At 57.9% G+C, this 14,115-nt stretch overlaps 1 protein-coding gene across 3 annotated transcripts in view; it reads right to left on the reverse strand.

The window, feature by feature from the left end:
- The window catches only part of C6H7orf50 (chromosome 6 C7orf50 homolog), a 125,286-nt gene that overhangs the window by 63,113 nt on the left and 48,058 nt on the right, over positions 1 to 14,115 (reverse strand). The window lies entirely within an intron of this gene.

Below are 14,115 nucleotides of genomic sequence, written 5' to 3' on the forward strand. Positions count from 1 at the left end.
GTAGCAGGAGCCATGGGGCGGCCATAAGACTGGATTCCACCCACAGAGGCCCCGCACGTGGCCGTTCGGGGCAAAGCCACACTAACATTTCTGGTATCAAACTGAAGTCAATCTTTTAATGACCCTCCCACACATCAGTAGCAGATCAGGTGCGATGGCAAGAAAAGCAAGTGAGAAACAGCTGTACAATAACATAGGCTTAAAAATTCTTTTTGAAAGAAACTTTAACAAACGAGGCCCTGAGGAGCAGTGAAACAGGAAGCCGCTGCGGCCCCGGGCTCTGTGGCAGTAGCATTGGCAGTCACATGTGCGTGGAGAGGACCAGAGCTCCTTGGAGAAAAGCCGATGTGAGGTGGGCCTGGGCACTGGTGGTGGCAGCAGGGGGGTGCCCACTGGCCACACAATACATTAAATTAACACCCACGGCCGGGCGCGGTGGCTCAAGCCTGTAATCCCAGCACTTTGGGAGGCCGAGACAGGCGGATCACGAGGTCAGGAGATCGAGACCATCCTGGCTAACACGGTGAAACCCCGTCTCTACTAAAAAATACAAAAAACTAGCCGGTCGAGGTGGCGGGCGCCTGTAGTCCCAGCTACTCGGGAGGCTGAGGCAGGAGAATGGCGTAAACCCGGGAGGCGGAGCTTGCAGTGAGCTGAGATCTGGCCACTGCACTCCAGCCTGGGTGACAGCGTGAGACTCCGTCTAAAAAAAAAAAAACACCCACAAAAACTGATGAGTCCACAGCGACACTCCGAAAAGCAGGCGGGAGGGAGGAAAGGGGAGAGGGAGGAGAAGCGCTGCTGTGAGTCTTCACGGAAGCGGCTGTTTCCACAGCCCCGGGCGGGAACAGATTCAGGAGACGCTAAAGGCACTGGGTGGGAGGGCGCCGTCCCCACAGGACACAGTGCCAGGGAAGTCCTATGATGCACACCCACCTCAGCCAAGTGACCACATTCGGTGTCACCTGCATGGGACAAGCTGGCGTGGCGTGCCTGCGGGTGACACCACGTACAGTAGGCAGCCTTGCCTGCATCGGACTCGCCCACCTGAGCAGAGCCAGCCTAGGACACCTTAGAAGGAGGGCTTCGGCACCCAAGACTGGACCTCCCAGGCCGCACGGCCGCAGCACAGGCTCTGCGTCTGGTCAGCACACGTGGGGAGGCTGCAGGACAGAGCCAAGCAGCTCTGGGCAAGCGGCACCCAACAGTCACCCAGCCACACAGGGGAGGAGTGGGCAGGGGCCCAGCGCTCAGGACGGAAGAGCCCTGGGCAAGGCATCCAGAGACACCTTAGACTCTGGCCCTAAGCGGGGATCCAAGATGGCCTTGATTCCCGGACTACACCCAGACCCTGCCATGCGCATAGAGCGCCTCCACCTCCCCTTGATCCCGGAGCGGTAAGCATCCCGGCTGCCCACAGTCAGCACACACTGACCACACACGGTGCCTCTGCCGCCCTTCTCTCGCCACCCCCTATCTGCAGCCCACGTGCAGCGGAGGGCACAGAAAAGGTCCAAAGCACATATGACTGCAGCGAAGCTCATGAATGCCCTTGTACATGCGCAGTGGTTCAGACACAGGTCGGCCCCACCAGGCCCTGCACACTCATGGGACCACGACTACTCCTCGGATTTCCAGAGTCAAATGGGGTGCAGTCAAGGAAGGGCTGTGCATTCTGCTTGTGCGTTTAGGCATATGATTAAATACATTTCATAATTAGATATGATCATCGCATCTGAGACACAGAGCTTTCCACAACAGTCTGTGGGCTGAGATTACTGCTTCCCTAAACGTCTGAGGGGTGACACCAGTGCCGCCAGCCAGGCTTGCAGCCCTCCTTGTAGAAGGGCTTTAATTATGGAGTCAATTTCTTTTCTTTTCTTTTCTTTTTTTTTGAGATGGAGTCTCACCCCATCGTGCCCAGGCTGGAGTGCAGTGGTGCGATCTCAGCTCACTGCAACCTCCCCCCTCCAGGTTCAGGTGATTCTCCTGCCTCAGCCTCCCAAGTAGCTGGAATTACAGGCGTGTGCTGCCACGCCCGGCTATTTTTTGTATTTTTAGTAGAGATGGCATTCACCATGTTGGCTGGGCTGGTCTTGAACACCTGGCCTCAAGTGAGCCACCGCGCCCGGCCTGGAGTCACTTTCTTTAACTGTTACAGGACTGAAGGAGTCTTCAAGTTCTTCTCGGGTCAGCATGGTAATCTGTATCTTAAAGCAATGTGGCCAGTGTTGGCATAAAGTTGTTACAGTGTTCCCTTACTGTCATTCTGCTGTCTCTACAAGGATCTGAAAATGTCCCAGGCCCACCAACCAACACCAGGTCCTGAAAACCAGGACTGGCAGCACAGGAAGGCGCTCCTCTGGCCTCTTACGCACTCTGCAGCTTTGCACACAGAAACACCTTACACCCTCCTTTGGTGTGAATTTCAAAATAAATACAATGACCAAAGGCCAGCGGAAGGGAAGGGCAGAGAGCTTTCAAGCAACACTGCCCTCCCTCCTGACCGCCTTCCACTCCCGTTTCGGAGACCCGTGGCCGGCAGCTGCTCCCCCACGCAGGCGGCTCCTCCAGCACCCCAGCTGAGCTCCCACCGCTCTCAGGCTCTGCTTCCCACCCCGTAATCCCGCTGGAATCCACCACGGTGGCACCGACCTGCTGCTCCTCAACATCGTAGAGCTTTCCTACTTTCTCACAACTCCTTGAGCCACTTTTTTCACTGTGGTTTCCTTTCCCGGCCGGTATTTGGTTCTCATGAAAACAGAAGCTCCGTGGAGAAAGTGAAGAAAGTCCTTGAAAGTCGCCTGTTCAAGGGCGCCACTGCCGTGACAGCCCCCGACCCCGGCACCCCGCTGCAGTGACACCCCCAACCCCGCACCCCACTGCCGTGACACCCCCAACCCTGCACCCTGCTGCCGTGACACCCCCCAACCCCGCACCCCACTGCCGTGACGGCCCCCGACCCAGGCACCCCGCTGCAGTGACACCCCCCAACTCCTCACCCCACTGCCGTGACCCACGACCCCGCACCCCGCTGCCGTGACGTCCCCTGACCCTGACCCCACAGCCGTGACGCCCCCCGACCCCGCACCCTTTTCCGTGTCCCACAGCACAGGACCTGGAAGCGGGTGTCTCACCACCGAGGAGCACGTTCCTCCCTCCCCTCCAGGGACCGGCCAAGCCTCTCCAACAGGTGCTTTCTAAACTGCAATCTCCTCATCTACAAAAGGACAATCACAACAACGGAACCCAGGGGACAGGGCTGCATCAACTACAACCAGGCGGCGTGGATGGCAGCACACGGCCCTCGGCAAATCAGAGGTGCTCAGTGACCACAGCCACTGTGACAGTCAGCAGGGGGGCGGGGGGCAAGGAAGCAGCGCTGGGAGACTTGGTGATACCCCAAAACCACCTTCCTCAGAAACGCTGTTGGGCAAGAACCTGCAAATCCCCAAGGCGTCTGTGTCCGATGGCCCGGGCCCCATGCTCTGAGGTCACCCAGGCATCCAAGGCCAGGAGAGGCGCCCAAGGCCAGGAGAGTCACCGAGGAGACTAAGAAACAGCACAGCAGCTGGGGAGGTGAGGCCCGTGCCTGGGATGCCACACAGCCTGCTAAGCAGCCGCTCAAGGGACCTGCCCACGTGTCATCAGCTCTGGACTTCCTCCTCTTGCAGATCAGAGAGCAGGGAGCAAGGTGGGCAGAGGCCAGGGCAGGGCTGAGCACAGGGCAGATGTCCCTCCAGCCTGGTGGCCACCCCGTGTGGTGAGCAGGAGGACGCGTGAGCTGGGGGGCTCCTCCTTGTGACTGCAGGTGTGTGGGCCTTGGGAGGGCGCAGAATGGCCAAGGACCGAAAGGTCTGTGCGGGGCCCTGCAGCATCCCAGGAGCAGCCTTGCCGCCACCTCCGTCCAACACACCCCGTCCTCTGGCCTCGCTGAATTCTCCAGAGAACCAAACACAGGAGGGGTGTGGCTCCTAGGCCATCTGAGCAACGACAAGCTGGACGGATGGTTAGAAACAACCATTTTAGGACGGGTACGGTGGCTCACGCATGTAATCCCAGCATTTAGGAAGGCCGAGGTGGGCAGATCACAAGGTAAGAGTTCAAGACCAGCCTCACCAACATGGTGAAACCCCGTCTCTACTAAAAATACAGAAATTAGCCGGGCGTGGTGGCACTATCCTGTAATCCCAGCTACTCGGGAAGCTGAGGCAGGAGAATCGCTTGAACCAGGGAGGCAGAGTTTGCAGTGAGGTCGCACCACTGCACTCCAGCCTGGGCGACAGGGAAAGACTGTCTTAAAAAAAAAAAGGAAAAGAAACAACCGTTTTAGGGCTCTGGAAGCTGAGGCCACACAACAAATCGGGTCACATTTATTAAAAAAAAAAAAAAAAACCTCCTGATCTGAGGTAGGAACAGCAAAGTCTGAGTCACCAAAGCCAGGGGCTGCCACTCCCCAGGGTGCCCCACTCCTAGCTCCAGTGGCTGAGTCCACCAAGCCAGGCCAGGCCCAAGGACCAGAGGACGAGATGATCCACAGTGGAGCTCGGGGAGACCCATTCATGCCCGGGGCCTTGTCAAAAACCACGGGGGTCTAGGTGACAAGCAACTGGGGGAGACCAACATGGCAGAGCCAGGGCTGCAAAATCGGCCAGAGTAAGTGTCAGACCTGCTAGAAGGGTAAGAGGAGCACTGCAGCGTGGTACACGGCAGGGAGGAGCACCACCAAGGAGGAGCAGGCCAGGGAGGAACACTGCCAGGGAGGCTGCAAGGAGCACCCTTTTCTGAGCCTGCACGGTGCTCAGCAGGAGGCTGGGGAGCACCTCCCTCCCAGGCACAGGCTCTGGGGAAGAGTCCCCTGTGGCACCAGTGGCTTCCCATGGATGTGCCGTGCTGGTTTTTGGAGACTGCAGGCGAGCTGGGCACCGTGTAAAGAGGCCTGAGAGGGTTCCCTTGACACAGACAAGTGTCATGCACAGGGCATGAGCACAGGGGTGGGATGTAAGAAAGGTCTACACTTTCAGTTTCCAACAGGGCTGGCCCTGGGAAAAGCTGCAGAGGAAGGAAGCTGGCTCTGAATTAATGTCCAAGATCTTTTCCTCCACTTGGCAGGGCTCTCTCCCTTCAGGGACCAGTGGCCTCAGCCAGGACTCTTCCCAGCCCAGTGCCGCAGCCTTCTCAGCAAAGCCAGGGGAGGACAGCATGGGGACGCGCATGCCTCGCCCGGCTGGGGAGAGGACCTGCCTTCTAGCCACACTTCCTGCACAGCCCACACCCAACCCCCGGGTGACACTCCCGGCATAGGCTTGCAGGCTGGTCAGCGAGGGGCCGGCCCCTGCACTGCAGCCAAGACTCAGGTTACCTGATGTCCCGTCTGGAGCTCTTGCTGTTCTGGGTACCCTGTTTTTGGGGGCAGAGGGCTGAGACTCCCAGTCTGGGCCAGATGCCAACGCTGGTCCTTGGCTCGGGACTGTATGAGAGGCTCCGAGGAAGGCACTCTTGGGCTTACACAGGCCTGAGTGCTTCTCCCTGGTCTTCTTGGGGGCTTTCAGGTCCTATTTTTATTTATTTTTATTTTTTGAGAGGGGGTCTCACTCTGTCACCCAGGCTGGAGTGAAGTGGCACGTTCTCGGCTCACTGCAAGCTGTGCCTCTTGGGTTCACGCCATTCTCCTGCCTCAGCCTCCCGAGTAGCTGGGACTACAGGCGCCTGCCACTAGGCCCGGCTAATTTTTTTTGTATTTTTAGTAGAGACGGGGTTTCACTGTGTTAGCCAAGATGGTCTCAATCTCCTGACCTCGTGATCAGCCCACCTCAGCCTCCCGCAGTGCTGGGATTACAGGCGTGAGCCACCGCACCCAGCTCTGGCAGGGCTGCTTGCTGGATGTGCAAGCCCTCAGGTGCCCCGTGCACAGGCGCACACTACCTTTTCCCTCTGCAGTACTACGTTGGCTGCCTCGTACCAGGGCTAGTTTGAATTTTCCTAGATCACACGGGCAAGCCAGACGTGGCTCACCTGCAGTGAGTGTGGTGTGAACGGCTTCAGAGCAGAGGCGGCTTATGTGCAGTGAGTGTGGTGTGAGCGGCTTCAGAGGACAAAGGCCTGGGAAGGGGGCCCCATGGGACTTGGGGTTAAACCTTCCACAGCAAGCAGGGGCCTCAGCCAGGCTCTGCACAAGGCAGGCGCTGCGCTCGGGTGGGAGTTCTGCGCGATGCTCCTGCACCCCACACTCCCGTGACCACAGGCGAGGCCTAACGCCCCCCACGACAGGTTGATCTCATCTCCTCAAATTCCCACCAAGATGCTCATGACGGGGCCCAAATGCGCTCCCGGGGGGTTGGCTAGTCTGCAGGATCACAGGCTGGCCCAGTGAAAACCTGGGCTTCGCCGCCTTACGACCATGCAGAACTCACAGCCAGGCCATGTGCCCACCTGCCCACTGGGATCCCGGGACAGTGCCTGCTCCAGACAGAGGCTGGGAGCTCTGTGAGGGGCACATGGAGTGGGGTAGGGCCTGCGGCTCACCCGTCTGGCTCTGGCTGGCCAGGTGCCCCTCAGGCCCCAGCTCAGCCTTCCCCCTAACAGTCAGCTCCACCCCCCACCCCAGCGGGTCAGGGCTCTGTCGAGATTGCTGGGAATGGCCGGCAGAGGAGGCGAGGAGGCCTGTGGAGAGGGAGGGCCAGGACAAGGACAAACAGGGCACGAAAGTGGCTACGGAAGGAGCAGGAAGCCAACAGCCGCAAACAAACCTCCCAAGCCACTCGAAGCTGAGACCTGCGGGCCACAGGGACAGACCTGAGGCCGGGGAGGGGCAGCCACAGACCTTCACGGCCATTCTGGGTCCCCAGGCAGGCAACGCCCAGCTGCTCATCTGCTGTCCACCTCCTTATGGGGACACCCCGAATCACACGAGAGAACTGTGACCTCAAAAGCTTATGCTGTTTTTGCACAGAAACAGTGAGTTGTGAACCATCCTGGGATGGTTTGAAAAACAAGCTCAGGCCTGGAAAAGCAGTTCAGAAGCCACTCAACTGTCCACCCTGGGGAGATGGTTTCGTGAGCTACCACTACAGCCTATAACTACTTATCCATTAAAAATGATAATAAAACCCAGGAAGAGGCCTGGAAAACATTCAATAAACCAGTGTGCTGAGTGAATCTGCACAACTCCCCGCCCTGCCCAGTGTAGACGTGTGACAGGAAGTGGCAGGGGCAGTGGCTCCTCTGAGGGGCTCCGTGGTGGGCAGCCCCTGGCGGGGGCTGGGAGGTCCCAGGGGCAGGGGTGACTCCCGGATGCCCTCCAGGAGGCACAGGGCCCTACAGGAGATACCAGCCCTCACCACTGGAGTCCCCGGCCTCCCAGCCCTGGGGAAGCAGCGTTGGAGAAGTGGGGCCATGCTTTCTAGAACCTCTCTGAAGGGCTGTTTAAGCAGCAACAGCCAATGCTGCCATCAAGAACACACAATTCTCAAGGTCTCGGCTTTGGGGAGTTCCCCCAGGCCCCAAGCTTGACCTTGGCAGCCCCTCTGCGTGGGTCAGGAACGAGTCCCACAAACCCCTGGCTCTTGGCCCGAAACCGGCCACCAAAACGAACTGTGAAGGGCCGGCCCCTCCTACTAGGGAATTCCGGGACTCAGAAGGACCCTTCGCTTTTGCTGGGGTTAGAAGGACAGGTTCCGGCGGGAACACAAAACGGAGTGGCCACTTTGGAGGCTTCGTATAAAGCTAAATGTGCACTCACTGTAAGAACCAGCAATGCCCAATCTTAGCGATCCACTCAAAATAAAATTACGCTCACACGAAACCCTGTATGTGAACATTTAAAGCAGCTTTTATAATAGACACAATCTGGAAGGAACTCAAACATCGCTCCTACGGCGGCTGGATGCAGACCGCGGCACAGCTCACCATGCTCAGTGGCTCTCACGGTGGCCGAACGCAGATCACGGCACAGCCCCCGGGCTCAGTGGGCCTCTCGGCATGTGCGACATGATGCACAATCGAGTGCAGGAGGCACAGGGACAGCCAGGCTCAGAGGCTCCACATGCACAGGTGCCACCCGCGTGATGGCCTGGGGAGTCTGATCACGGGAGCAGAGTGCAGCTGCGGCGGCCACGTTGTGGGGAGGGAGGGGCTGACCACCCAGGGACGGGCCGAGGAGTCTGGAACAGAACGGTTTGTGCGCTGCCTGCAAACACGGTGCTTTCGAGACTAGATGTCTCTGTGGTGAATGCCAAAAGGAGTATTTTACTGCACACAAATTCTTAGAAATGACCATTTGAAAAGTACAGGTTCTCGGCCAAGGCACCCAGGCTCAGATGGCGGTCACATCATTAAGCAGCTGGGTACCAGCAGCATGACCTCATCCCTCTGACTCCATAACCTCACTGCAGAGGGTCACGGCGATTTGTATACCAAGTGCCACTCACGTGGGAAGCCCTCAGTGAGAGAGGGTGGGCTGAGAGCTGCTTGGCTTGGGCCCTGCACCTCGTCCCCCTCTGCTTGTACTGCCTTTGGGGGTAAGGTAGGGGAGAAGGTGCCAGGCCATCAAGGCCCAGGGTGCAGGGGGCCAGGTGGGAAGAACAGGAAGGCTGGCCAAGCTGGAGCCGGCACAGCCCTGCATTTGTTACTCTGTCTCTTAAGAGGGGGGCACACCCCCCACCCGGCAGCCCAGCAAGGCTGCAACCTGTGGCTCCCAAAGGGCTTGGTCCCTCCTAGCGTGCCATCATCCAGGGCCACCAGGGCCGGGGGACTATGCCGGGCAGTGCCGCTGGGAGACGGGCTTGGTGCCCAGGCCGGGTAGGGGTGAGCTAAGCACATCCACCCCTGCTCCACCAGACTGACCTCGCCAGGCCGGGACTTGAAAGGGCCTCGGAGATAACTGTGAGGACCCCTCTCTCCTAAGACCCCCAGTCAGGGGTCCATGAAAGGTGGGGAAAGGGGAGCCTGTCTGGGGCCACTGAGAATTCTCCCCTTTCCTTGTAGAGCCCGGGCAAAAGAACCAGAATGAAACCTAAGTACAAACACAGTGGGCTTGAGCGGGGCTTGGCACAGCGCAGGGGTGGCGGCAAGGGGGCAGCACAGATCGGAGACAGAAAGCCTGCGCTGGCACCCGCCATGCGGACGGGGAAGCTGAGACCCACGGCTCAGGTCACACTTCGGTCGGTAGCTGGGTACCAGGACCTCATCCCATATGCAGCCGACGGGCTGTGAAGCCAGAGTCAACCGAGGAAACTGGGAGCCCCAACCCAGACAAGGTACAGCTTGGGGGAGGGTCAGGGAGGCTTCTCAAAGCCATGGCTTTCTTCTGCCTGCGCAGGGGCCCCTCCTGTCCACGAGAAAAGCCCAGTAATAAGGAGAAAGCAGGCAGCAGCCTTCATCTGAGCTCCAGACTGTGCTCTCTGGGCCAAGCTCAGGTGTGCGCCTATCCCCCCACCCACCAGGTGGCTGGGCCTGGCTATGACCGCACGGGAGAGCAGGGCAGACCCTGAGAACAGGGATAGCACCTGATGGCAACGTCCACAAACACCGCCCCACAGGAGCACGCACTCCCACACGAAGCGCCTGCAGCTGACAGCCGCTGGGATGGGACATCTGGACAGCCTCACGTGGCTTTCAGACCTGCGGTCCATGTCGAAAAGATCTTGTTTCCAATTTGCCTTAATTAAACAAACATTCCAAACTACTTCCTCTTGGTCTGGCCATTGTTCTTCATTCCATGCCACACGGAGTCCTGGGAACCACTCATCACCGTAGGGTGCAGGCGGACGTCCCCTCGCAGTGAGACCAGCATGTGGCTCCGCAGCGCCCGGCGGGCTGAGAGGGGGTGGCGGGGGCCAGGTGCTTGTGAGGCACATCACGGTGGGACCCCAGGGCGCTGTGTGCACGGGACTCTACAGCGCACTCCTCATGGGCCGTCTGGCCTGAGTCACTCAGAGCAGGGGATGCTCCATCCCAACTCAAAACCAAAGTGAATGGGGTTGAACAGGAGCCGTGAGTGGCGGGGACAGGCTCACAGGAGGAGGGGCCAGCATGGGCCACGCACCACACTCTCACCCAAGACCCAGAGCCGGCCAGGCCGCCGATGGGCAGAGACGCCTGCCGCTTCCAGAAGAGCAGGCTTCACGGGGTGGGCCTCCCAGAGCAGGCTTCACTGGGGTGGCCCTGCGGGGCAGGGCAGGTGCTGCGTGATCCTGGTCCTGTGTCCAGCTCCTGCCACTGCCCCATCCTGTAACCATCTGGACACAGAGAACGGGCAGCATTCCATGTTCACACCAAAGGGAAGATCCAGCGCCCGCAGAAAACTAAGGAAGCACCGGGGAGTGTGGTGCTACTGAAGAGAGGATGCATCATTTGCATTTATCCAACGAAAGGGTTCATGAGGTCCTGCGTTCAAACAGATAAAATCAGACTGGGGGGGGGGGCGGTGGGTGGAAGGAGCCTCCCCGAGGCTCCTTGAGGAACTGCCTGGTAGTGACTGAGGTGGGGCTGGACAAGGCCCAGGTGCTGGCCTCTCCTGGAACATTCCGCCACGTGCTCCTGGGGACGGAGGGTCCCCACAGGCCGAGCTCGGCCAGCGCCACCCTGCCCACTCTTCTGTGAGCTGCCCTTGGCACGGCGCTCCCAGAGAACCCAAGGACACACCCAGAATGCTCCCCGCAACCACTGAGGAGGCCCTGCTGGGAGACCTGCAAAACCACCACCGTCTTGTGGGCCAGCAGCCGTATGCACTTTCAGTGCTGGAGCCATGCCAAGGGGCTGACGGGCAGGATGGTCTCTGGGCACAGTAAATTCCATCTTGTGAGGGAAAGTATAGAAGACGAGAGAGTGGGCCGGGCGCAGTGGCTCACGCCTGGAATCCCAGCACTTTGGGAGGCTGAGGGGGCAGATCACAAGGTCAGGAGATTGAGACCATCCTGGCTAACATGGTGAAACCCCGTCTCTACCAAAAAAATACAAAAAATTAGCCGGGTGTGGTGGTGGGCGCCTGTAGTCCCAGCTACTTGGGAAGCTGAGGCAGGAGAATGGCATGAATCCGGGAGGCAGAGCTTACAGTGAGTGGAGATCGCGCCACTGCACTCCAGCCTGGGCGACAGAGTGAGAATCCATCTCAAAAAAAAAAAAAAAAAAAGATGAGCGTGTGGAGGCCGGCACTGCCCAGGATGCAGCTGTGGACGATGGGAGCACCTGCCCTTCCATGCTCAGCATGCTGTGGACAGCACACACCCGCCCTAACTGGGCCCTCCCACTGCGGACACCAAGCAGGGACAGGACGGCGGTACCGACGTGCTCACATCCACCAGCGCCAGGCAGCACAGCAGAAAACCAGGATGCCCTGCCCCTCACCGCACTGTTTCCGGGCTGGGCAGGCACACACCCTGAATGAAAGGCTCCGACCTGGCATGCAGCCATGGCCTGCGTGCTTCTGAAGGAACAAGAGAGACGAAGTCACCGTGGGCCTGACAGCAGCTAACCTCCCCAGGCCAGAATGGAACAGATGGAAGGCATGGCAGGTCTGAGGGGAGGTCACAGAATGTCCCGAAGGTCAGGATATGGCACAGAACGCAGAAATCGGAGCAGAGTTCCAACCCCGCCTGCCACCGGAGCGGGGAGACCCGCGTACACCACACAGCCTCCCTGGGACCTGGGCTCTTTCTGTAAAGGGGCTGCTGGTGTGTGGCCACTTAACGCTCCAGGCCTGTGAGGATCGGATGCCCAAGGGTGCTCCTGCATGTCCTGCGGAGGCAGGGGAAGCCAGCGATGCCCTCCCAGGGGCGTGGGAAGGGGCTCTCGGCCTCCCCTGACTCTGGGTCATTGGAGAATGTATCCGCCTGGCATGTGAGACACGGTGTACTTCTCTGAACCTCGGGCTGTCTTCCAGCCTGTATTAGCTCTAAAATTCCTTCCACACACACCTGGATGTCTCCCCTGTAAGGTGGATCCGGCGTGTGATACTGTGAGCACCTCCAACCGACTGCTCCCTCCCTTGTGCCTATGGGGGAGAAGCGAATGAGCCAGGACTGGGCTCATCTCAGGCAGTGCCGCCCCACCCTTGACCCCGGTGGACCACTCCCCTTGAAAAGGAGCAGCAGTGGGAAGGGAAGCCTCACTCCGCCCAGCAGAGACAAGGGGTGTGTGGTATCTCATGGAACCGTGAGAACCACGCGCCCCCACTGCACAGATGGGCGCTGAGGCTCAGGAAGGTTGGAGATGTTGCCCGGTATCACACAGCCGTTGCACGTGGGGTGAGGAAGTGGAACCCGGGCTGGAGCTGGCAACGCTGAAGACCAGGGTTGTTTGGACGGCAACATGCAACTCCCTGAGCGCTCTGCTCCTGCAGAATCAGGGGGACCCGTGCTGCCGCCTACCATGGAGGGCACAGGAGAGGACTGGGGACGGGACAAGGAGCAGGAAGGGGTCGCTCAGTCAGTCAGCGGTGGCAGAGTGAGGGGTGCCGGGAAGGCACCGCAGACCCTGCGTCTGCAGCCTCTCAGCACAAGGACCGGGCTTTGTACACGAGGACTGAAGGGTGAAAGGTGAGGGCCAAGGTTTCTCACATGAGCATTCACTCAGGAGGGCTCCTGAAGCCGGAGATGCACTGCCTTACTTTGTGCGTGCTTTTCTCTATGTATTTTCTGATATTTGGCTGTGTGCGTGTTTAACTCAATAAGCAATGATCAGATGAAATTCCCCTTGAAGTTCTTTCCTTTTATTCTATTCTGGGGATAAACCGGAAAATATGTTCACTTCTTAAAAATTCACGACATCAAATTCAACAAGGAAATCTGCCTGACAAGATGACTATTGACCCAGGACGCCTCTGGTGTACGGGCCGAGATCATGTGCTGAGAGTCAGCCGGCCACTCCCAGATCCGCTCCTGGCTGGCTGTGAGGCCGAGGTGACACTACCTCCCTGCAGTCAGTTTCTGCATCCATGAGACAGGGAGAAGTGCCTCAGAGGCTCTGAAGGAGGATGACCTGAGATTAAGCACGCAGAGCACCAGGCACAGCACCCAGCACCCAGGAGGCATGTGTTCAATGTCACATTCTATACTGTGGGAAGCTGAGGCGGGAGGATCACTTGAGCCCAGGAGTTCAAGACCAGCCTTGGCAATACAGTGAGACCTTCTCTCTACAAAAAAAAAAAAAAAAAAAAAAAAAATTAGCGACTCACATCTGTAGTCCCAGCCTCTCAGGGGCCGAGGTGGGAGGATGGCTTGAGCCTGGGAGGTGGAGGCTGCAGTGAGCTGAGATCAGGCCACTGCATGCTGGCCTGGGCAACAGAGCAAAACCCTGTCTCAAAAAAAAAAAAGTCAGATTTAAAAATTGGCGAAAGGTCTTTACACCTTACAAACACAGTCCATGAGATTCCTCCCATCCCGTCACCCATGCAAGTATTAAGTAGGTCTCGGGGACTAGAGTTCCTGCAGTCTGGGCCCTGTCTCTCACACCCGTAGTTGTACGGTAGCTGACAAGTTACTTACCCACCCAGTGCTTACAGGAGAAGGCTGGGCTCCAAGACCCAGATGCCCCGATCTGGCTAATTCTATGTTGCAAGCAGGAAATCTAGGTGTATCAGCCACTCGCCCATCCAGGGCAGGCTCCCCACCCAGGGCCTGTCAGTGGAGAGCTTGGGAGCTGAGCTCTTCCTCAGCCGCTAGGACAGGCAGCGAGACCAGAAGCCATGGGTTTGCACTAGCAGGGCACAGCTATTTTTAAGTGACATGTCTCGGCTATTTCAAGGTTTGGATTTTTATTTTATTTATTTTTTTCTGTACTTTCTCATGACTCACATCTTTTAAAATGGTGTCTCGGGCATTTTTAATGCTCAAATCATCTCAACTTCACAACTGGTCAAAAAAAAGTCTAAGAGCAAATCAGTTCTTTATCATCCAAATACAAAAAGGTACATATTAGAGTTGTCAGCTTTCTACTGCTAGAAGAAAACTCCACATATTAGTATTTTTCCATTAGAAATTTAACACAGCATTCTGTTTAGAAACTGTGTGTATGTTTTCTAAAATACACATCTGTAAGACTTTAAATTGCTACTGCACAGATGCCTTGAGGCACCTCTGCAACAGGCTCCTAACCAAACATCACCAAGCAGCAAAC

The sequence above is a fragment of the Rhinopithecus roxellana genome, chromosome 6, assembly GCF_007565055.1.
Source record: "Rhinopithecus roxellana isolate Shanxi Qingling chromosome 6, ASM756505v1, whole genome shotgun sequence".
Taxonomy (NCBI): Eukaryota; Metazoa; Chordata; class Mammalia; order Primates; family Cercopithecidae; genus Rhinopithecus; species Rhinopithecus roxellana.